This window comes from Mauremys mutica, chromosome 3 (assembly GCF_020497125.1).
Source record: "Mauremys mutica isolate MM-2020 ecotype Southern chromosome 3, ASM2049712v1, whole genome shotgun sequence".
In the NCBI taxonomy this organism is placed as follows: Eukaryota; Metazoa; Chordata; order Testudines; family Geoemydidae; genus Mauremys; species Mauremys mutica.
In genome coordinates this window covers 171721436-171743116 of record NC_059074.1, presented here as the reverse complement: position 1 = coordinate 171743116, position 21681 = coordinate 171721436, and positions in this window count along the sequence as shown.

The window sequence follows — 21681 nt, the reverse complement described above, 5'->3', positions numbered from 1 at the left end:
GCTGTATCTCATTTTACCCTATTGTCAAATGACGATTTTGAGATTGTCATTCCAAGACTGCATAAATGCTACATTTTAGCATGTAACAGTAGTAACAAGTAGAATTAGGGACTCAGTAAAATAAGGCACGTTTTAAAAAACGAGTCAAGTTAAAAATCCTGCTACAGATTTTAACAAATAGATTGTTTTCATAAATAAACCATCAAAGTGAGAAAAGAAGCTGACAAACTAGTATTACTGTGGTGACCATGTGGTTTCCGCATATAAGTAAAATACGTACATCTTATTAGAATGAGAACTAGAATATGCTCTGGATACTTCCTCAGTTGTTGCTTAATATATCTGGAACATGTTAAAAAGTCATATTCAGTTATAACTGACATATTGCACATCTGTCCTGAGTGATACTCTGCACATATAAGATTAATATATACTCAGGCTTAGTTTTTGAAAAGGGCATATGCCCCATCTGTATGCCACCTCACCCAATGTGCACAAACCTACTGGGGTTGTGTGTGTGCATTTCCAGTGTGTTTGGCTGCCTGGGAAATCTGAGCCCTAATTCAGGTTAGGAGTTAGGATTCCTTTCCCTTCTGTCCAGGTTCCTTGGCAGTTTTTATTCACATGCACAAATAAACACCCATTATCTTTGAAAGAGTCAGAGCTGCTACTCATCAAGCTTGATCCTTCACTCAGTTTCAGCAGCTTTACATTAGCTTATTTCTATTGAAGTCAACAGTGCAAAACTGATGCAACAGAGTGGTAGCTCAGGCAACTGGTGTTTCTGTAAATAAACTAGCACTGTAAAAATTCCGCTTTGCCCACATGGCGTTAATTCCTGGCCCTATTGAAATCAATGACAAACTTCTGTTGATTTCAATAGTTCCAGGATTTCAACCACAGGCTAAGGATTCAACCTCATATTTCAAGAACATATGTCTGAACACTGGGAACACATATTCTGTAGCCACACATTTTTCTACAAAAGAAGCCCTGGAAAATAAGCGTTATATAACATACAAATATACTACATCCCAGTGTTTTACGCCCCATGAAGATATCTACTTTTCTGTGAAAGGAGAAATTGAAGGACACAATTGTTTAATGACGTGAATCCGAAGGCATTTGGCTCTGGCTTGGCTTCAAACCGGAAAGGCTATTTATACTCAGACCAGAAAGAGAGTATTCACCTTGCATAGCACTAGTGCACACTGGTCAAAGGATCCCAGAACAGTAATATATGTTCCTCTTAGCGCCTTATCCAGCTTCCGTACAAATAAAGGGAAAGATGCTCACTGACTTCATTGGGGGGTGGATTGGGACATTAGGCCCAGATCCTCAAAGGTGTTTAGGTATCTGATTTCTCATTGAAATCAGTGGGAGTTGAACATCTCACCTTTGAGAATCTGTGCCTTCGTGACTTCTGGAATTGTATCCAAAATGCTAATACCATAAACCTCTACATTTCTTTCTTAAATTTACCCCTCTTGCCCACAACGTTATCTCACACATAAACACCCGCCCATTGAGAGCTGCTAAGCATGCATCCAATGCCTTATCCCTATAGGTTTTCCATACAGTTAGGCAGCACAGTTAATCTACCTGTCAATAAAGTACACTGGAAAATATTCCTCTAATGATGAGCAACAAGAAGAAAGAGCAAAACTGCTAAAGACATGGAAAGCCTGTTGTAATTATTTATTTTCCCCTTTCAACAGTTTTATTACTTCCTTGTTATTTAAGTGCAAGCCACCTTAATAAAGGCCGAAAGTAATAAAGCACTTTACTAATACCTGCGAACATTTAACATTAAGTTGGAAGAAGCAATCCATTTTTAATAACAGTCTGTTTTGGTAACCTTGTATTCTGACCTTGTATTCACCAAGGTGAAAGGTGAAGATTAAATCTTCTCCACCTTTCTGAATGCAGCTGCTGTGCACACAGACTTTAATTGATGTGAGACCCAGCTTTGTAACTCAAGACCATCTCCCGCCTGCAGCACTGAAAACATGCAATTCAAGGCTCAGTTTCAGCTGATAACTGGTCTCTCTCAGCTGATGGTCCGGACAGGAGAATGAAGTCTTTGTCATTATCTATCCTCCATCAGCATTGCTCTTTTTTCATAACTCTGGTATTCAAGTCAGGCCTATAATGATGGCCTCTCAGTAAGAAACATGATGAAGTGAAACAAAACCAAAAAGGCGATAAACTTAACTCACTGCTGAACAAAGCTGTAAGATGGAAACAGGGCACTGGCCCACTCAAACTGAATATTGTGAATTTTTTTTAAAATTTGCACAGCCCGTGATTGGTTATTTTTTATTCCCGTACAAAATAAACATTTCCATTCATTCATTGCACTATACGGTTTCCAGCATAGCTCCTTGACTTTGCAGCAATTTCTTTTCTCTCCCCATGTACTGTTGGAACATTAGTACATCTCAATAATTTATGTGGGTCCTGGTATAATGGGACTTCTAGTTAGTTTCTTTGCGGGAACCAAATCTGGGACCTCTGGCCTTTACCTAGGGTTACCAACCCTCCAGGATTATCCTGGAGTTCCAGGAATTAAAGGTTTACCTTCAATTAAACATTATGTCAAGTGATGAAACTTCCAGGAATACATCCAACCAAAACCGGCAACCCTAGCTTTACTGCTTGAACTAAAGTGCTCAGTCTCTTATATTGACACTAGGAACAAACTCCTGTTCTTTTTGCAGATACAAACTAACACAGCTGCTACTCTGAAACCCTTCAAAGGAAATGGAATGACATTTTGGAGCCAATCCTGTAAGTGCTTAGATGGGGAACTGCTTCTGAAATCAATGGACCAAATTCAGATGTGATGTGTAAAGTGGTGTAAGTTAGTCTCTCTGACATGAATTTAGACTTCCTTAAACTTACACCAACTCTACTGATGTGTAAGGTTGTCTAAATAAGGAGCGACTAATTAATACCACTTTACATTTTACATCTGATTTGGAATAACAAATATGGAGGGCTTTTTAGTGTCTTTCCAGGGACCCAAATATTTCCATGCATGATGATCCACTCGCAGAACAGCATCTCTAGCACATGGCAGCCAAATGTGCATTGTGAGTTTAGCTTCATATTCTTGATGGAGAACCAGCATTTGATATACACATTGGACTTATTATTTCAAAACTTTAAAAAATGGGTGTTTTGAGCTATTTTGCCAATGTTGAAAACTGTGCAAGTGTATTCCCACAATACCACACTAGCTCTTTATATGCAGGACTATAAAGTTATCATATTTAATATTCTGCATGATCTAAAAAATCTGTATGCATTGGGAAAAGCCAGAAAAAAGCAAATGAGAGCTTTTTTTTTTTGCCTCCAACTTAATCTTTTTAATACATGTCCTGATTGCTCTACTTATTTTAGAGTAGTCTCGCCTCTTTTGTCCTGTGGTTTTAATTCCACTACTTGGTAAAATTTAGGTTTCCAGTCATTGGGTAAATTCATACAGGCCAGCTCCCAAATTATCACAGTGAATGTTTTCACCCTTCTGCTACCAAAGGTGATGAGAATGTGTGCGCTCTGTGGTTTATATAATGCCAAAAAGCCTGTGTAACTAGAGAGCATCATGGTCAAAGGCTCGTGTGCTTGAGCTAGGGAGACTTTTCTGATGAGTCTCAAACCACTCTAGTAATCCCTAGAGACTCCAGATGTTTTCACAGAGCTGCATTACCGAAGAGTCACTAACTACTATAGGCTTAGTGCAGGCAGTTTAGAAATGCCCTTTTTTCCCCAAATGGAATGTTTTTCATGTGGCAATTACAGAACCTTTTAAAAGAAATCATCCAGTGATGATCCCTTATAATATACTAGCTGAAAACTCATGTTGTTGCATGGATGTAATTCATAAAGTCATATGTGTAAAAAAGCCAAAAACTGCCGAGAACTTTGCTATGTATCCACGCATATGAATTGACTGTATCCATGTGCTATGAAGAGATTCTGTCTGGTTGCACGTGCATGAAGATAAAACTCTAATTCCTCTTTCTAGACCTTGAATAACAGCATGCCACAGAATGGGATTTATCCCACAGCGGGGCTGATGTTTTTGTGCTATGTAAAGTTAGAAACAACTGACTCATTCATTGCTCTCCTACATCTCACCCTAAATGGGCCAGTCTTTTGTTTATTCCTTAATTGAAGACAGGATATTACATTTTTAGAGAGGAAAAGTAAATACCCCCCCTCCCACCCAAACAATCTATCACAGAAATGTTCACTGTCATTTGTGGTTTTTGTTTTTAACATTCTAATTGTATTAAAATACAATAAGAGAGAGCAGCATGCCTGATTTCCATGGCCTTGTTCAATCTTAGTCCTCTTGATAGGGTTCCAGGCCAGATTCCACCATTGACTCTCTTTGTGACCATGGGCAAATGACTTAGGCTCAGTTTTGAAAAGTGGTATCTAATTTTGGGCACCTCTGTTTTAAAAAGGTGAGTCTTAACTCTTCTGGTGCCTCTGTTTCCCCACCAATGAAATGGGAATAATAACATTTATCAACCTTTGTAAAGTGTAAATAACATAATTGCTTGCCTTTGTTTTGCTTATTCAAACTGTCATTGAAGTGTGTCTGTTTGTGCTAGCTATGCACAAAATGGTTTCATGCCCACGTTTGCAGAAAGAATCACTGCTACACACACACAAGAGGGCAAGAAAAATTAGAGGCCAGTTAGAGGCTATACAGGTGTTTCTATTGTAAAATAAAACATGACAGTTTGTTAAAGAGGATATAAACTCTCACAAGGAATGAAGAAGTAGTAAGTTTTAGCTGTATCAAATTAATGTGGACCCATGATTAATCTATGATGCAATATAGCGAGATGCAAACTAAACTCTTTTCTGTGGAGGAAGCTGATATCTGCATCAGAGACTCTTGCCTCTCAACTCTTCATTGACTTAAAAAATGTAGTTTGACTGCCTTATTCAGAAGGAGACTTTGGCATGAAATAGCATCTTTGTAAGAGGATTAGGAAAATTCCATTCTTTCAATGACTGGCTAGGTGTTTGCTCTTACCTCTCACACTCTTTGGCAATTATTGTTAATTGTCAGGGCAAATGCTCTCTATGAAAATTTAAAAACAAAACAAAAATAAATTGTGAGCAATCTATCATTTCATCCAGGGTTTTCTTGAAAACTTCCTTATGAAATTTTCTGATAATTTATTTATTTTTAGGGATCCATTCAACGAAAGCCTCAGCCCCACACGTGTGGAGGACACCTTGACCACTCAGCCTCTGGAAAGTCCCATCACTACTCATGCTGCCAAAGTTCCATTGCACTGGCCCAGCAGAACTAAGAACTTTACTGGATGATTGATGCCCACCTTTCTAGTCCAGTGAAGGTTAACACAGAGTATCTCTCCTATAGTCATAGATGGAATATGGCCAATCTGCAGCACATTGCATGACCCAGCTGATGATACTTAGGGAGTTCTCTGATATAGGTGGCCTGATTTTCAAAAGTGCTGCAAATCCAGCTGCTCGCATTGAGATATCTTCTGGGTGCCGAGCAATTTTGAAAATGAGGCCAACTATATATGTTTCTAAAGATGGAGTTAGGAGAATAACTTTTGAAAAGCTTAACCAAGATTAATTTGGCCCATAGTGCTTAGTCTTATATTACAGGATAGGAAAAACAGCCTTTTTAAAAGTGCCTAGATGAGGATTTATAATTTAGGAAAAAGCTCTGAAGAAACATTTGTCAGGCTAGTGTGTACAATGCAGGTTTACATAATGGAATTAATTGCAAGGGCTCTGCTGGAATGATTTCATTCAGGAGAGTTATTTGAGGTATTGAAAGAGGGATTTCACAGCTGAAAGAAAGAGGATTTTTCCTGAGAATGGTGGAAGTAAAACACATTTAAATTTCTTAATACAGTGCTTCTGCCTCAGTGGGACTATTGTTTTCATGTCTTGAGATTGAGGAGATACCTTTATTCACAAATCTATTCAGGAATACCTTGAAAACATTCAGTGCCTTCCTAACACAGGTGTTTAACATCTACAGGTGGCAAAGGAGTACATTTACTTGTTAAAATGTGAGCCTATTGAGTTACAAAGAGTTACATAGAGGTGTGTCACATCCCTACAAAGGTAGGGATGTAGAATAAACAGAAGAGGTGTTTCTAGCATGCAAGGAGGATTTGGGCCTTTAACAGGTCAGATTGAAGAGACAATAGAAAAGGTCAGAGGGTGAAAATAGAAAAGGTCAGAGTTCAGTCACTGGGACAAGGAAAAGAAATTGGGGGGGGCATTATTTCAGCATTCAAGGCTTTTATTTCTGAATTCTAATGCTGACCTTTAATATGCAAGTGCAGATTTTACATTGGGGTTCTGCAGTATTGCATATAACATTTTATTCTAACATATGTTGAATCAGACCTTTTATGGTCTCTATTGCTTAATATTAACACTATGGGGAAGTGGGAGGGTGTTCCTTTGGGTCCATCTCCTACCAATGTTCTCTTATCCTCTGTCTTTCTGGGAGAAAGTCATTTTTACTTCTCACTGTTTCTTTTATGATTGCTTTTAATAGATATCCTAGTTATTTAGAGAAAACCAAAAATATTTTGCACATTTAGGATTTTGTCCTAACAAGATTTTCTAACATCCAACTACTGCATAGCATAAGAACAGTGTTGTTGATATCCGGCAACAGCAAGTGTGAAATCTCTGTCTCAACATACTTTATAATAATGTTTAGAAAACAGTGTGTGATTCCATATGGCTACCTCTCTCACGGATGGTGTCTTGGCCAGTAAGCTTTGCTGATGATTGGAGAGCTAGTCTTAACAGACAGGAACAAATTACATGGCCACAGATGCAATAGCACGTCTGATGTGCTGAGAAAAGGAACAGGTGGGATGAAGGTCCCAAGGCTCTGACCAAGACTGCAGCAAATAAACAACAGTAGATAGTGTGACATGTGTAAAGGGTGTGAGGCAGTACAGTTTGACATCTTTGCCATAAGGGCTAGCTGGGCCAACTGACAGCTCGTATCTCTCCCCCACCCCAGCTGCAGTTGCCATATTGTACGTATTCTTTCCTTAAAATTCGGCTGAGTATTCAGTTTGCAAACACAGCAATCTAAGATCTAAGCAAGAGATACATTTTTAGTGCATGCTGCAAATGTAGACACACATTCCGCTATTGTTACAGGATTAATATCCCACTCACCACATGGAAACTTTACCTATTATTATCTAGACCTTCATTAGATATATGGAAATACATGTTCCAATATAGTCAATTCCAAGAGCTTTGTGTATGTGTCAATGTATAAAGTGTGCATTTGCCTACTATTTCTTAGGCCATAATTTTCTCCAGGAGGAAAAAAAAAGTTAAACCACACTTCTTAATTAGTAGCCTAAAGTGTTATTATGGTCATGGTCACACTAAAACGATCAGAAACCAAGTTACCCCTGCAGTGTGATTTAAAAAAAACAACAATATAATTATGATTGTCTTTTGGTAGCAAGGTAGGTAATTATACTCTGTATTTGTGCCACTTGTAATTCTACACAATTTGTTCCAAATCTGTTATTTGACAAGTGTAGGAAAGGGAAACCAGAGGTGGATATTTAAGGGAGTGTCTTGGGAACTGTCAAAAGGTAAATAAATGTGGTGAATCCCTCTCCCATACGGCTGAACCAAACTTCAGAAACTGGGCTGCGTTAAACATGGGATTCTTGCCAAGCAATGAGCCACCCATACTACCATGAAGAGCCAACTTGCTTCGAAGAAAACAAGGTTGCAACAGAACCCAAGGAAACAGTCTCAGTATATGCAGACAGTGTATTTATAGTTAACTTTTTCTAGGAGGGTACAAATTCATTATTTAATATATTATTGTTTGATGCAAGGGGGAATAAGTATTTTAGGAACTTTACTCTCCTAACATGGATTTTCTTTAAAGGATTCCAAACATTTTAAAAAAAGAAAAATTAAAGTCCATGAATCTCAAGAGTTTAAATTACATTATAATGTTAGACATGACATAAAACATTGAGAGTTCCTTTAAAAAATAAAAGCTTTTGAAAGAGAAGATAACTGGTGTCATGTTACTAGAAAGAATTCTGCAGCTAGCACATTTTTAAGTTAAGTTCCATTGGAATGGAAAAGTAGTGCACATATTATATTGATAGATTAAAAATTACCATGTATTACTTTGTTTATAACATTTCTCTTTCCATTCCCCAAAGAGAAAGAGAGCTTGTAGCACTTTTGATATGTACTTTATGACTAACCTGGGAGGTTAGTTCAAGATCCTTTAATCCCAGCATATGTCTTTCTTAAGGAGCTGCAAACCAAAGCACTGAAAATGCCAGCTGCAAAAGAGGTTTGAATAAATCCATTACCAGTCCAAGTGTAGTGATGCATATTCAATTACTGGGCAGAGACAAATATTCAATAAGGTCAAAATGCACCCAGGCTGCACTATGCCACAGTCCCTGATTGCACAACAAGTAGCTACCCAAAGAGCCCAGGCCACAGAGCTAGAGAAGCCTTCATGAGAATCATATGCTCTTGCCATAAGGAAGAGGATGGTAAAAATCTTGAACCAGCATAAGCTCTAGCGCTAGTCCTCCCCTCCTCAACGTCTCCCTGTCCCCAGAGGCCCCTGCAGAGCTGAGCAACCATTCCCTATTGTGCTCTTCTATTATTGGGAGAGCCCCCATAAATGCAAAAGGCAAAGATAGGTTTTGTGCTAAAAAAACAACCTTGTCCTTTGTAATAGAATTGTTTGTAGACATTGTGTTAGTGAGTTAAAATGTATTGATATTTAGGCACACAAATGGTCCAGACTGGGTACTGCCCCATCTGACTGTAATTTCTTCCCATTAGGCTTTTGGCCTACATGTCCTGGTGTGATGGTCATTGTAAGACCTAAGAAAACAAGTAATTTTGGTAGTAAAACTCCATGACCTCATAAGACTGCTATGCACATACATTACACATGAAGTGAGAAATAATTTTCTATGCCCCGTGTACATCTTATTTGATGTATGAACTGGTTTTAAAGCCACCAGCATTCCAGTGCAGCATTCTCCCGTGTTACTTAGAGTGATCGATGAGGGATAAGATACTTAAGAATACCAATATGACTCCCTGCTGAGAAATGACAATCCATAGTTTTCTGCATACTTGTCTGCGGTCTGCTAACAGTGACTGGAAACATCAGCACCATGAAAGTGGATCACAATGATAGGGTGAGTTATGGTACTTTGAGTCTCCAGCTTGATTACTCAATAAAGTTTCAAAATAATCACTCTTCAGTGTCAGGCAATGAATCTTAAATCCTGTAAGCAGAAATAAACAATGCAAATGAACAAAGACCTAGCACTATCCAGTTGAAAAACTCTTTATCCTCCAAAAAAAAGTCAGGGTTTTGGTTGTCAAAAAAAAAAAGTTTTAATTTTTGATGAAAACCTGAACATTTTCATCAAACAATGGAACAATTTTCATGAGAAAGTTTCCATGTGATCAAAAAGCTGTTTTTCATTAAAAAAAAGTTATGATGAAATATTTTCAACAAGTTCTACTAACCATAGCTGAATTCATATTTCTCTCATATGGGGAGAATTTACACTTTTATGTCAACCTGCAAATCCAACAATGGAGAAAGTGATAAATATCGTCTAGTTCTAGTTCATCAGCATATAAAATATAATAAAACAAGGGAGAGAGGAGACTTGTATCAACTGCTCAATGTTTTTGTAAAGTAAGGAAGGCTAAAATGACCTGCAATCCCTTCAGGCTAGGAAACTTTTTATTCCTAGAAATATTAAAGTGCTATTTAGGTGAACTCTTTTCTCTGTACTGGGTTTTCCAATTTCCTACCGTAACGGACATGCTGTCAAGCTAATGGATTTTTCTAATAGTTCCTCTGTGAATTACTGATACCATCTTGGTTTAATTAAACAGAGGGTTTTGATAAATCAATTTACTTTACAATGTTAACTCTGTTGGTTTCTTTTGCATGTTGTTCCTGTGTAACTAGTTTGCTCAGTCTTATTTTTGTTTCAGGTCAGTTTCTAGCCAGTCTCACTTTCCAGTAATTGTGCATTAGACGGTGTTGTTATTTTGGGCTTTCCAGCACTGAGGAGAAGTTTTTACAGTAAAGGAACACAACCAACTTGAAAATCACATTTGTCTGGAAGTTTTGTACCTACTAGAGTTACAAACAGGGCCTAAGATTACTAAATTGAGCCTTTAGGCTCAAGGAGCTGTGACATGCTAGGAGGAGCACTGAAGAGAAGTAAGTTACTGCAGCGCTGAAAAGCTTGAATCTTACTTACTTACCACTTTGCACCCAACAGCACTTTGTGCCAATATCACAGTTCCCTCTGTATATCCAGTTAGCTACACTGTTTTTCCTTTGCTGGAAATACCCTTTTATCAAGGTTGCAGTTGTGCCTATTGGGCATATCCTGTGTTGTGAGGAGTGCAGGGCTACACTGCCCTGTAGATACTCTCCATGACAGAGGCAGAATACATAGCAGGGGATCCAGGCATGAAGAAGCAAAGCTCCCACTGCCACTCCCCTGTAGTTCACTATTTCTCCCCACTACACAGCCAGCTGACTCTAATGGCCAGTATGATAGTGAGGTAGAACCATGACGGTACCTTCTTCTCAGCCTCTCCCTTTCTTGGATCATGAACCACCACCAGTGGAGTAAGGAGAGGCAGCCTCTCTACTCCCTGGACCACAGGGGCTGAGGCGGCAACTGGGCTGGACCCTAGGAGCACACATGGGAAGGCCCTTATAACCTACTTCCTCCCAGCTCCCATGTAAGAACCTGGCAGAATGTGACCTCAAGAGAGCAGCAGATTAAAACCATCAGGAAATACTATTTAAAGGGGAGTGTTATCAGAAACTGGGATGTTTTGAAATGAGTCAGTTCTAAAAAAAACCCATCAAGTTTAAAGGTAAAATGTTTTCATGTTAATGTAATAATGATCATAGTGAAACACCTCTAGATCATACAACACTGGCCAGATGAAAACGAAACCGCATGCTGTTTAAGGCAGAGATCATGCTTATCTGTGGTTCTGAACAAACCAGGGCCGCCCAGAGGGGGGTCAAGTGGGGGAATTTGCCCCAGGCCCCGGGCTCTGCAGGGGCCCCCAAGAGAACAGCTGAGGCTTTCACCCTGGCCCCGGCCCGACCCCACCTCCGCCCCTCTCCCAGAGCCTCAGCGCATCAGGAGCGTCCCTGAACAGTGCTGCAGTGTGGCTCCGGTGGGGCCTGAGCTCCTCCCGCTCAGAGCCGCGTGGTAAGGGGGCGAGTCTGCAAGCTTCAGGCTGAGCGGAGGGAGCTGAGCTCAGCCTGGAGCTCGCAGCCCCACCTCCTTACCACACGGCTCTGAGCGGGGAGGAGCTCAGGCCCCGCCAGAGCCACATCGCTGTTCAGGGACGCTCCTGGATGCGACACACTGAGGTTCCAGGTGAGGGGGGGAGCCGGGGATAAGAGGCCAGGGCCGGGGGGATTGGATAAGGGGCAGAGAGTCCTGGGGACAGTCAGGGGACAGGGAGGGGGCAGAGGTGGGGGGGGCGGTCAGGGGACAGGGAATAGGGGGGTTGGATCGTGGGCTTTCCAGGGGTCTGTCAGGACTCAGTGGGGGGATGGATAGGTGCCGGGGAAGTCATGGAACAGGGAGCAGGGGTGGGGTCCCAGGTTGGTGGTGGTGGGTCTCTGAGGGATGGTGAGGGGGCAAGGAGCAGGATGGGTTGGGGATTCTGAGGGGGGCGGGCAGTCAGGGGGCAGGAAGTGGGTGGGGGTCGGATAGGGCGCAGGGCCAGGCTGTTTGGGAGGCACAGCCTTCCCTACCCTAAAGCTCATTCAGCAATTTGAGGCTTGCAGAAGAGCCAAGCTGTTAGCTTTTCCATTAGGGCTACCATCCCTTTCACTTCCCAAATGCCAAATTATAGTCTATATTTAATTTCAGTGCCATAGGGAGATTCATGTCTGGGGAGGGTAGCTTCATTTAAAATTAGCCACTGGGGAGGGATCACATGAGCAATATCCTACACCAGCTACCTCCTTCCCAACCTTACCAAGGGAGACCCCCGCCTCCCCTACATTTCCTGAGGCTCCAGAGGGGTTAATTCAGTGGTTCTCAAACTTTTGTCCTGGTGACCCCTTTCACACAGCAAACCTCTGAGTGCGACCCCCCCGCTAATAAATTGAAAACACTTTTTAATATATTTAACACTATTATAAATGCTGGAGGCAAAGCAGGGTTTGAGGTGGAGGCTGACAGCTCGCGACCCCCAGTAATAACTTCGTGACCCCCTGAGGGATCCCGACCCCCAGTTTGAGAACCCCTGGGATAACTTAATTTTAGCACCCTGTGTCCATTCACATGCATGTGCTATTTTGAGCATTTCAGTTTTCACAACATAGGCTCATCCCAAATTCTGGAACAAGCTCAAATGCTCAGTTCGTGGAGTATGTACATAAGCTATACTAAAGACAAACCCACAGTAACTGTCTCCAGTTTGTGAGGGACCCCATGGAGCCAGTCTCTAGGAAACAGATAAATGCATGGAGATTTAAGTCCATTAATGGCTATTAGCCATAATGGGTAAGGAAAGGTGTCCCTAGCCTCTGTTTGTCAGAGGGTGGAGATGGATGGCAGGAGAGAGATCACTTGATCATTACCTGTTAGGTTCACTCCCCCTGGGGCACTTGGCATTGGCCATTGTCGGTAGACAGGATACTGGGCTGGATGGACCTTTGGTTTGACCCAGTATGGCTGTTCTTATGTTCTAACCTAAATGAACCCAAAGTTATGGAGACAGATATGAGTCAAGGAAGCCAGCAGAGTATCAGAAACCTGGAAAAATCTCTGACTGGATGGGCTCAGGCGTTTGGTCACAAGCTGAGGTGATTCAAAAGTTTTGGATTTTTTTAAGCAGAATTTTTTTATTGTTTCTTTAAACAATCAAACACAGCAAGCAGCAAATATTTGGCCGCACACTTCTGAAACCCCAAACCATATTCAGGTTTTGGCAGACTAATTTCAGCTTTTCAATTAAAAAAACCACAACAAATTTTGAAGGAAAGCCGACATTGTCCATGCTTTGTAAAAACCCCTAGTTTTCGATCCAAAAACAGTTTTGAGGGAAAAATATTTGTCCAACCCTTTTAATGAGCTTTAGTGCCTTTTAGCACTAGCTGATGCTGAGAACCAGTGAAACCTTGTAAAGAAGTTTTCTCAAAACTGGGTTTGTGCCAAGATGCGGAAGGTTTATTTTTCCCAGGGCCGCCTGTGGTGGGGGAAGCAAGTGGGGCAATTTGCCCCGGGCCCCACAGGAGCCCCCACAAGAATATAGTATTGCAATTTTTTTTATGGACGGGCCCCCCCGAAATTGCTTTGTCCCAGGACCCCTGAATCCTCTGGGCGGCCCTGGAACAAAGAATATAATATTAGTAATAATGATAAAATACATATTTTAAATATATACGTGTGTATATAATATCTATTTACAAAATGTATATTTTGGTCTTAAATTTTAGTTTTTGGCAGTGTTGCTTTAAAGTAACCTCTTAAAGCAAAAATAGATTTTCTGGAGTCACATTTAATCCCATTGAAGTCAGTGCAGTTACACCAGGGATGCATGTAGCCTGATGTTGTTTACAAATATTTGCAAGAGATTTGGGGCAAAATTTGGCCCTTAAATCAATGGAAGAGGTATATGCATATTGGAGAAATGTGGAATTTGACTCTTAATTTTGTCTTAAACCAGTATTTGAAACTCAGATTGGAAAATGCTGAATGATGCCATTAAATGCAGTAGCCTTAATACTGCCCTAAAATAACTTATCCTTTTAGATAAAAGGTTCAGGTTTAGAACTCTATCTCTCTTATGCAAGCTCACTGTTAAAGATCAAAGCTGAAACATATAAAACAGTTAATTGCAATCTGCTATTTTATGCCAAAACAAACAGTAATTATAGATTTCAGACAGATACCAACATACAATAAGCCTGCTGTAGTTTTGAACATGGGTACACAAATAGCCAGATGTCCAAGTCCCACAAAAGGGACACATAACATTAACGGTTACGCTCTAACACAGAGAGCCACAATGCAGGTTTTTCATTTCCTAGTTCTAGCAGCCACCCATTTTAAAATTGGGGTTCCCATCTGGCCTACATTTCAGGGTAAGCCCCTTGGACATGTAGTTTCAGAACTGCATATATTTTAGTTAAGGGGCTTCACACACACACACACATCCCTTCCTATGAAAGAATGACAAATTCATGTTTATCTTGATAATTCCTCCCCTCCCCCAAAGAATATACTCTAAATACTCTCTACAGATTTCATCCCCCCCTCAACACACACATATGAATCTCCCATTAGTGTCAATGCAAGTTATGTCTGCCTATCATGGGCAGAATAGACCCTTAAATAATTCACTACAACATAAATTAGCTTCCCCTAATGAATAGCTGCTATCAACATTTGTGGAAAGGTCAATTTCGAAACATTTTCAGAGACTAATCAACAAGTTCAATTCTTAAGACTGCCCTTGCAAGACTTCCCTTGTTTAAACCTGCCAGAAAACATGTGGGCAGCTCTGATTCCATAGGCTTTTCTATTGTAGCATTTTAAAAATTATTGATACTGACTTGGAAACAGTACCAAAAAACGGCAATCAATGGGGCTACATTTTGGCTTGATTTTACTTCATTAATTATTGAACTCAAATAGGGCTGGATTGCTCAGGGGACTGTTAATGGGCTGCAGAGCCTTTCACGTCTAGGTCACCAGTTTAAAGCCAACCCTGCTCCGAAGTGAGTGAGAGTCATTACTATCTATCTGAAGACTGTTCAATGGCCCCTGTGAAATAAGTCAGAGGTTTCTGTTTCTTTCCTAATGCTTAAGGCCCTGATTCAATAAAACCCTTAAGCATGTGCTTAATAATAAGCAGATGATGAAGTCCTTTTGAATTTAATGGGACTTAAGCCTCTGCTTACAGTTAACCATGTACTTAAGTGCTTTGGTGAACAGGGATGGACTTAAACACATCTTAAGAGCTTTGCTGAATCAGGCCTAAATGTCTATATCACACACACAAGAAACAAAAAATCCCAACCCTTGCTGACTGTCTCAGTAGGGATGCCAAAAACTGAATGGGCATAGATACTGAACTGCTTTCTCAGTCATAGAATAATTCCCTTTAGATATAGCAAGACAGGTTGGGAGAAATGTGCACTTCTGCTACCATGTCATATTTGTTCTGTGTATGTAATTAAATAACTTTTCACTGGCCTAGTCTGTCACCCTGATATCTTTCATGAGCACTAAATGCACTTGAAAAAGTGAATACAAATATGTCATTTTGTACACTTACTGAGCTTATAGGTGTTTCACCCTTCAGGTATTCATGTAGTCCAAAAAATTGGCAACATTATAAAAAACAACAGTATCATCCACTATTTAAATATATAGTGAAGTTCATTTGATATAAAGTAAAGCTTTTGAAACTGAAAAACTGTTTTGCAGTTTATAACATATGCACCATCTATATTTAAAACCATTTGGAATGGCAAATGTAAGTCTTTAAAGTCAACAACTGGAGCAATTGTCTGACCTGCTAGAGCAAATAACTTCTAAGATTACCAGTGGATCAGATTTTGTTTTGCTTCTTTTAAATTGAAGTGTATTATGGGACTTCTCCATGGTACACTGATCATTGTTTTGCACAATCAAGGTTAACTACTGTGAAATGTAAGCTCTTGTTTCAAACCATTGCAGGCTGAGACAGCCACCATTTTAACACCACATCTGTGATTCTAGCAAAATAAATTGAACTTTACCAGATTTCTCTCTCTCTCCCTCCCCACCCCAAAGGTCTGTCTGGGTGATGGCTAGCAGTACAACATAGATATGGTCTCCTCATTCTGGAGTGACTGAGGACTACAGGAGAGATTCTGATCTCAGTTCCACAGTGCATCCATTAAAGTCAATAGGTGATTCTGGATTTATATCATGTAAGTGAGATCAAAATCTAGCCCAGTATTGGTTAATTTTTCTGGTGCTTTTTCACTTGAATAACGAAGAGTTAGCAGGTCTTCAAACTGGTGCATAATGGAATGATCACACCCAGTTTCCTGAGACCTAAACAACAGTGTTTCAAATGCTTAATCTCAGGAGATTTTTATCCCACAGAATTTTGGATAAGTTTCCAATAAACATTCTTAGATAAAATGAATGAAACCATTGAACTCTTAGATTTGTCCATTACTACTGGAAGATAAACCTCAAAACAGTTAGCGCTAATTGTTTGGCCCAATTAATACTTTTTCCGCCAGCAGGAATGATCAGAGAATGCTCATTGGATGATGAATCTGTCAACTCACCCATGAAGACTGTCATATCGTGTGGTTATTCCCTCCACATTCTGGATCAAGATTTTAGAATAACCAGAGAAAGCATCTTGTCTGGATACTTTTTAATATTTCTACTTCAAGCTGCCATCGCTATTAGCACCAGAAGCCACAGGGAATTGCCAGTATCACCTCAGGTCTAAGGATGAAAAATAAAAACTTGGAGCTGCCTTTAAATTGACCATCCCTGTTCTCCATACACATGGGAAAATTGCGTCTGACATAGCAACACTACTGACAAAATCAATACCAGAACTTACTTTGTTCCAGTCCTCTAATGTACTCCAGACACTTGCTGTACCACAACAAAAGGGGACATTCTCAGCACTAGCGAGCTTTATATTCATTCACATCATTTTGAATACACTGAATGAGAAAAGAAAAAATGGCAATAGATTTTTGATAAAGGAAACACCCGTTTTTCCTGTAACACCATGCTACTAAAATGAGGCTAATGAGATGACAGCGTGATTGGGGACAGAAGTTTAAATCCAGATTAGCAATTGGAGTCAGACTGACAACAAGTAGGGGAAACAGAAGTTTGGTTCAATCGAATTTTGAATGCTTCTTAAGTGTAAGAACTTGATGGGAGAGTGTCACCCTCCAAACTCATAAATGAGCCATTGTGTATTACAGTTTACTACTAGTTTTTTTAGTGTCTTATGTTATTAAGTGATATATTGCACTCACATACATTGTTACTGTTTGTATTACATTGGTGCCCAGAGGCCCCAGATGAGAATGAGGACTCATTGGATAAGACATAGATATAGTACATACATATAGTAAAAAAGATAGTCCCTGCCCCAAAGCCTAAATAGATCAGACAGGTAAAGTACAAGACACAGAGACTTGTCCAAGATCACAAAATAGGTCAGTGGTAAGGAATAGATCTAGTTCTCCTGACTTCCAGGCCAGTGCCCTAACCACTAAATCAGGCTGCCTCTTTAATAGTAAATATATTAATTTCCTTTACGCTACATACTGATCCTAGTCCAAAATCAAAGTTGTTAGGCTTGATGCGGAGGGCTCCCTGGGAGGCTTGGGAACAGAAGAATCCTTTTAGTTTGTGGAGTGGCAACAGGGATGCTTTTCAACTGCTACTGCAGCCCTGAAGCTGCAGCAGTCTAAACCCCTATGGTGATTACAAGGGTGCAATGGTCAGTGGATCCATCTAGCATGGATCAACTGCTTTGGGAGCTGCAGGAGGTGCCAAAGAACTGAGCTTTGTGGTTTCCATGGGCTGAGGAGACACCCTGAGGTCCCCAAATACTGAAGAACAAAATACTGATTCCATTTCATTCATGTCCTCTGCAGCTCAGGAGAAAGTGAGAAAGACTCGAGAATGACAAATAGGTCTTATGTTGTAAGCAGCTTTACTTTTCACTGGGAATATTTTTGCATGATGTTAGTTGGAAACAAACCAGTTCTAACTGTTTCTCTTGGAAGGTCAAGTTCAGTAAATGCAAAACTCCAAGGAACACCTGTCAACACTCCCATCTCAGACCTTTCTCTCCATTTCCTCCTCCCAAAAAGTCTAGAGACCCCACATTCTTACCTAAGATGTTTTGAGTAGGGTTTCTTGGACCTGATTGGAGAGGGACTTCTCTAGTGAGAAAGTTCTGTGGGGACTTAAGGAAGGCCAGCTGGAGTGGAGAAACCCTAGTTGATGGAGTAAAACCAGTGCCCATGAAAGTAGAATCACTAAAAATCATTTATGTTAGGTATGAAGGCACTTAATAAAAAGAGTCTGCCTATTAGAATTTTCTTTTCTATTTGAACTATAAAATGCTTTAACCAACAATATTTTGTAAACCAACACTTTTAACTTTTAGCTGACAGCTAGCACCGAGAGTGCTATTTCTCACTTTCATCTGGGACTGGCAGCTTTTCCAAGTCCTTTTTCATGTAAACAGAGGTCAGATCTGCAAACAGGTATGGGGAACATTTTTTGTTAAAATCTTGCCTTATTTTTGCCAGGTGGCTGTCCATTTCCAAGGAAATAGAAACTGGAGATGGAAATGGCCACAGGAGCTGAGAATCACAAAGCTGTCTTATTTCCATAGATCCAAAGCCAAATTCTACTCTCATTTACGTCAGTACAAAACCAGAGTACAGTAAGTCCACTGAAATCAATCAGTGTAAAGCCAGCACAAGAGCAACATCAGCCTCCATTCTCCATTATTTCTGAAACATTTCCAGAAAAACTGTCATTAGTTAACCATTTCAAAGAAGTCAGGGCCATTTTCTTTTAGCCATTACTTTTTGTGTTCAGATGTCTCTGCATGTCCTGGTTCTGGGGTTGGAAACAGGATCAAAAATTGGTAGTGATAGAAATTTTGAGAGAAAGGCAAGATTTCCAGACCAACTATGAAGACTTGTTAGGGACTTATACGAAGCCCACTGAAGTCAATTGAAAAAATTGGGTTTGGGTCAAACCCTTAATTCACACATATTCTGTTTGGATATAGTTCAAATAAGCCTCCATACTTTTTCAGCCAAACAGATTAAATTATTAGAAAAATGTGCCACACTGTATCTGTATGGATCTTGTGAAGGGTATTGTTCTACTATCCATCCATCCATCTATTCTATGGTTTTCTATAGCACCCTAAGAGCAAGAGAGTGCATTGTAAAATAGAACCCTGATTGATTTATTCATACATTGATTTATAGTGGCACTTATAAAGGTCTGACCTTACTCTCATTTAACTCAACAACAAAGCTTCCATTGTTTTATATGGTGCAGGATCAGGCTTTTACAGAGTTGCTAAAAGGAGTGACTTCAGTGAAGGTAGTAGGGTTATGCCAGTGTAAAGCCAACATGAGAGGCCTGATTCTGATTTCACACATATGGAAGTCCACTGATTACAGGGGAATTACTCTTGGTTTACATCAGTGTAAGTGAGAGTAGGATCAGCCCTTAGATCTGTTTTATTTCGTTGATTGCTGTTTCTTTGCAAACAGAAAAAAGCGGCATGGAACAAAGAAGTTAGCATAGCAACGAGATAAGACACTATGAAGCCATTCATAGATTACTTGAATAGCTGTACTTTAATAGCAAAGTAGAACGGAACAATGACTGCTAAACTGTAGCACAATATTGATTGCTAATTTGTTTACTATTTTGGCTGAAATGCCTTCCAGCATTCTAAGTCAATTTTTAATCTGTATAAACAGCCAAGGAATGCTCTATTACAAAAACATGTAATTACAGGGGATTATATTACACCTCCAGCATTTTGGCAAAAGCACTCAATGGCAAAAGATAAAAAGGTAGCACCAAAGTCTTTTTTGATTTTGTACTAACAGCAAACTTGCTAGTTATCACTACAATGCATTCATTGTTCAATGTCTTGGCTCCTGCTCTTCAGATTCAGAGCTATTGGCTCTAAAATAAACACACACAAAATTAACTTCCTACATTCTCCTTTGCTTTGCTCATATCAGTTCTGAGATAGACACTCTAGCAAAGGTAATAGGAATTCTGAAAAGTTACAACTGTAGCAAAAGTAAATTCCAACAGAGCTAACATAGTGATACTGTAGGTAACACTACCAGCGGCACTACTGTTTAAAATAAAAAATATAATACTGTATATACAGGGCTTTCTGCTTTTGCCAAGAATTAAGTGACTGTTTTGTGCATTATCTGTGGGTTAAACTACAGCACTTTGAAATACTGACCACACTTTTAACTGCCGTAGTTCTTTTAGCCAAAGCTAGATTTAAATTAAAAGAGCCTGCCCATAAGCATTCATTATTTCTTCCGAAGGGAGACAGCTTTCTGAAGAATCCATCAAATCATGAGGCTCTAGTCACAGAGATACAGACAGACAGGAAAATGGACATGATTTAATTTCATTGTACTTGTTCATTGGAATTTACTCACTTGGGACATATTGGCTCAAATGTTTTTCCTTTTAGGCCCATATCTTGTAGTCTTTGCACAGGCAAACTCCCAATGAGGTCAATGGATGTTTTGCCCACTGAAGGCTTGAAAGATTTGGCCCCAAGCATTTTCCAAGTTTTATCCAGCTCTGCAGCTGGGCTGACAAAGTCATAAGGTCTCAAGAGATTTGCTTAGGATGCCAGTGGCAAACACTTAATAAGAGAAACTGCCTGGGACACTTGTGAGGATCTGGTTTGGATTCTGTTCCCACTCGCACCAGTGTCACTCAGGAGTTATACTGTTGAAGTCAATTGAGTAAATTGTAAAGTATGCACATTGGAAAAAATAACCCCAACTATACATATAATATGATGGGGGCTAATTTAGCAACAACAAGTCAGGAAAAAGATCTTGGAGTCATCGTGGATAGTTCTCTGAAGATGTCCACGCAGTGTGCAGAGGCGGTCAAAAAAGCAAACAGGATGTTAGGAATCATTAAAAAGGGGATAGAGAATAAGACTGAGTGTATATTATTGCCCTTATATAAATCCATGGTACGCCCACATCTTGAATACTGTGTACAGCTGTGGTCTCCTCACCTCAAAAAAGATATTCTAGCACTAGAAAAGGTTCAGAAAAGGGCAACTAAAATGATTAGGGGTTTGGAGAGGGTCCCATATGAGGAAAGTTTAAAGAGGCTAGGTCTCTTTTCTTGGAAAAGAGGAGACTAAGGGGGGATATGATAGAGGTATATAAAATCATGAGTGATGTTGAGAAAGTGGATAAGGAAAAGTTATTTACTTATTCCCATAATACAAGAACTAGGGGTCACCAAATGAAATTAATAGGCAGCAGGTTTAAAACAAATAAAAGGAAGTTCTTCTTCACGCAGCGCACAGTCAATTTGTGGAACTCCTTACCTGAGGAGGTTGTGAAAGCTAGGACTATAACAGTGTCTAAAAGAGAACTGGATACATTCATGGTGGTGAAGTTCATAAATGGCTATTAGCCAGGATGGGTAAAGAATGGTGTCCCTAGCCTCTGTTCATCAGAGGATGGAGATGGATGGCAGGAGAGAGATCACTTGATCATTGCCTGTTAGGTTCACTCCCTCTGGGGCACCTGGCATTGGCCACTGTCGGTAGACAGATACTGGGCTAGATGGACCTTTGGTCTGACCCGGTACGGCCGTTCTTATGTTCTTATGTTATGTTCTTATGAGTTACAATGGTTTAAAACTGATGTGAGAGGAGAATCATGACTTCTGTGTTTAAGGTTGCATGGAGGAGACTTTAGCTTACCCGTGAGGATGGAGCACTCTGCAGAAATCCTTTTTTAAGCTACAC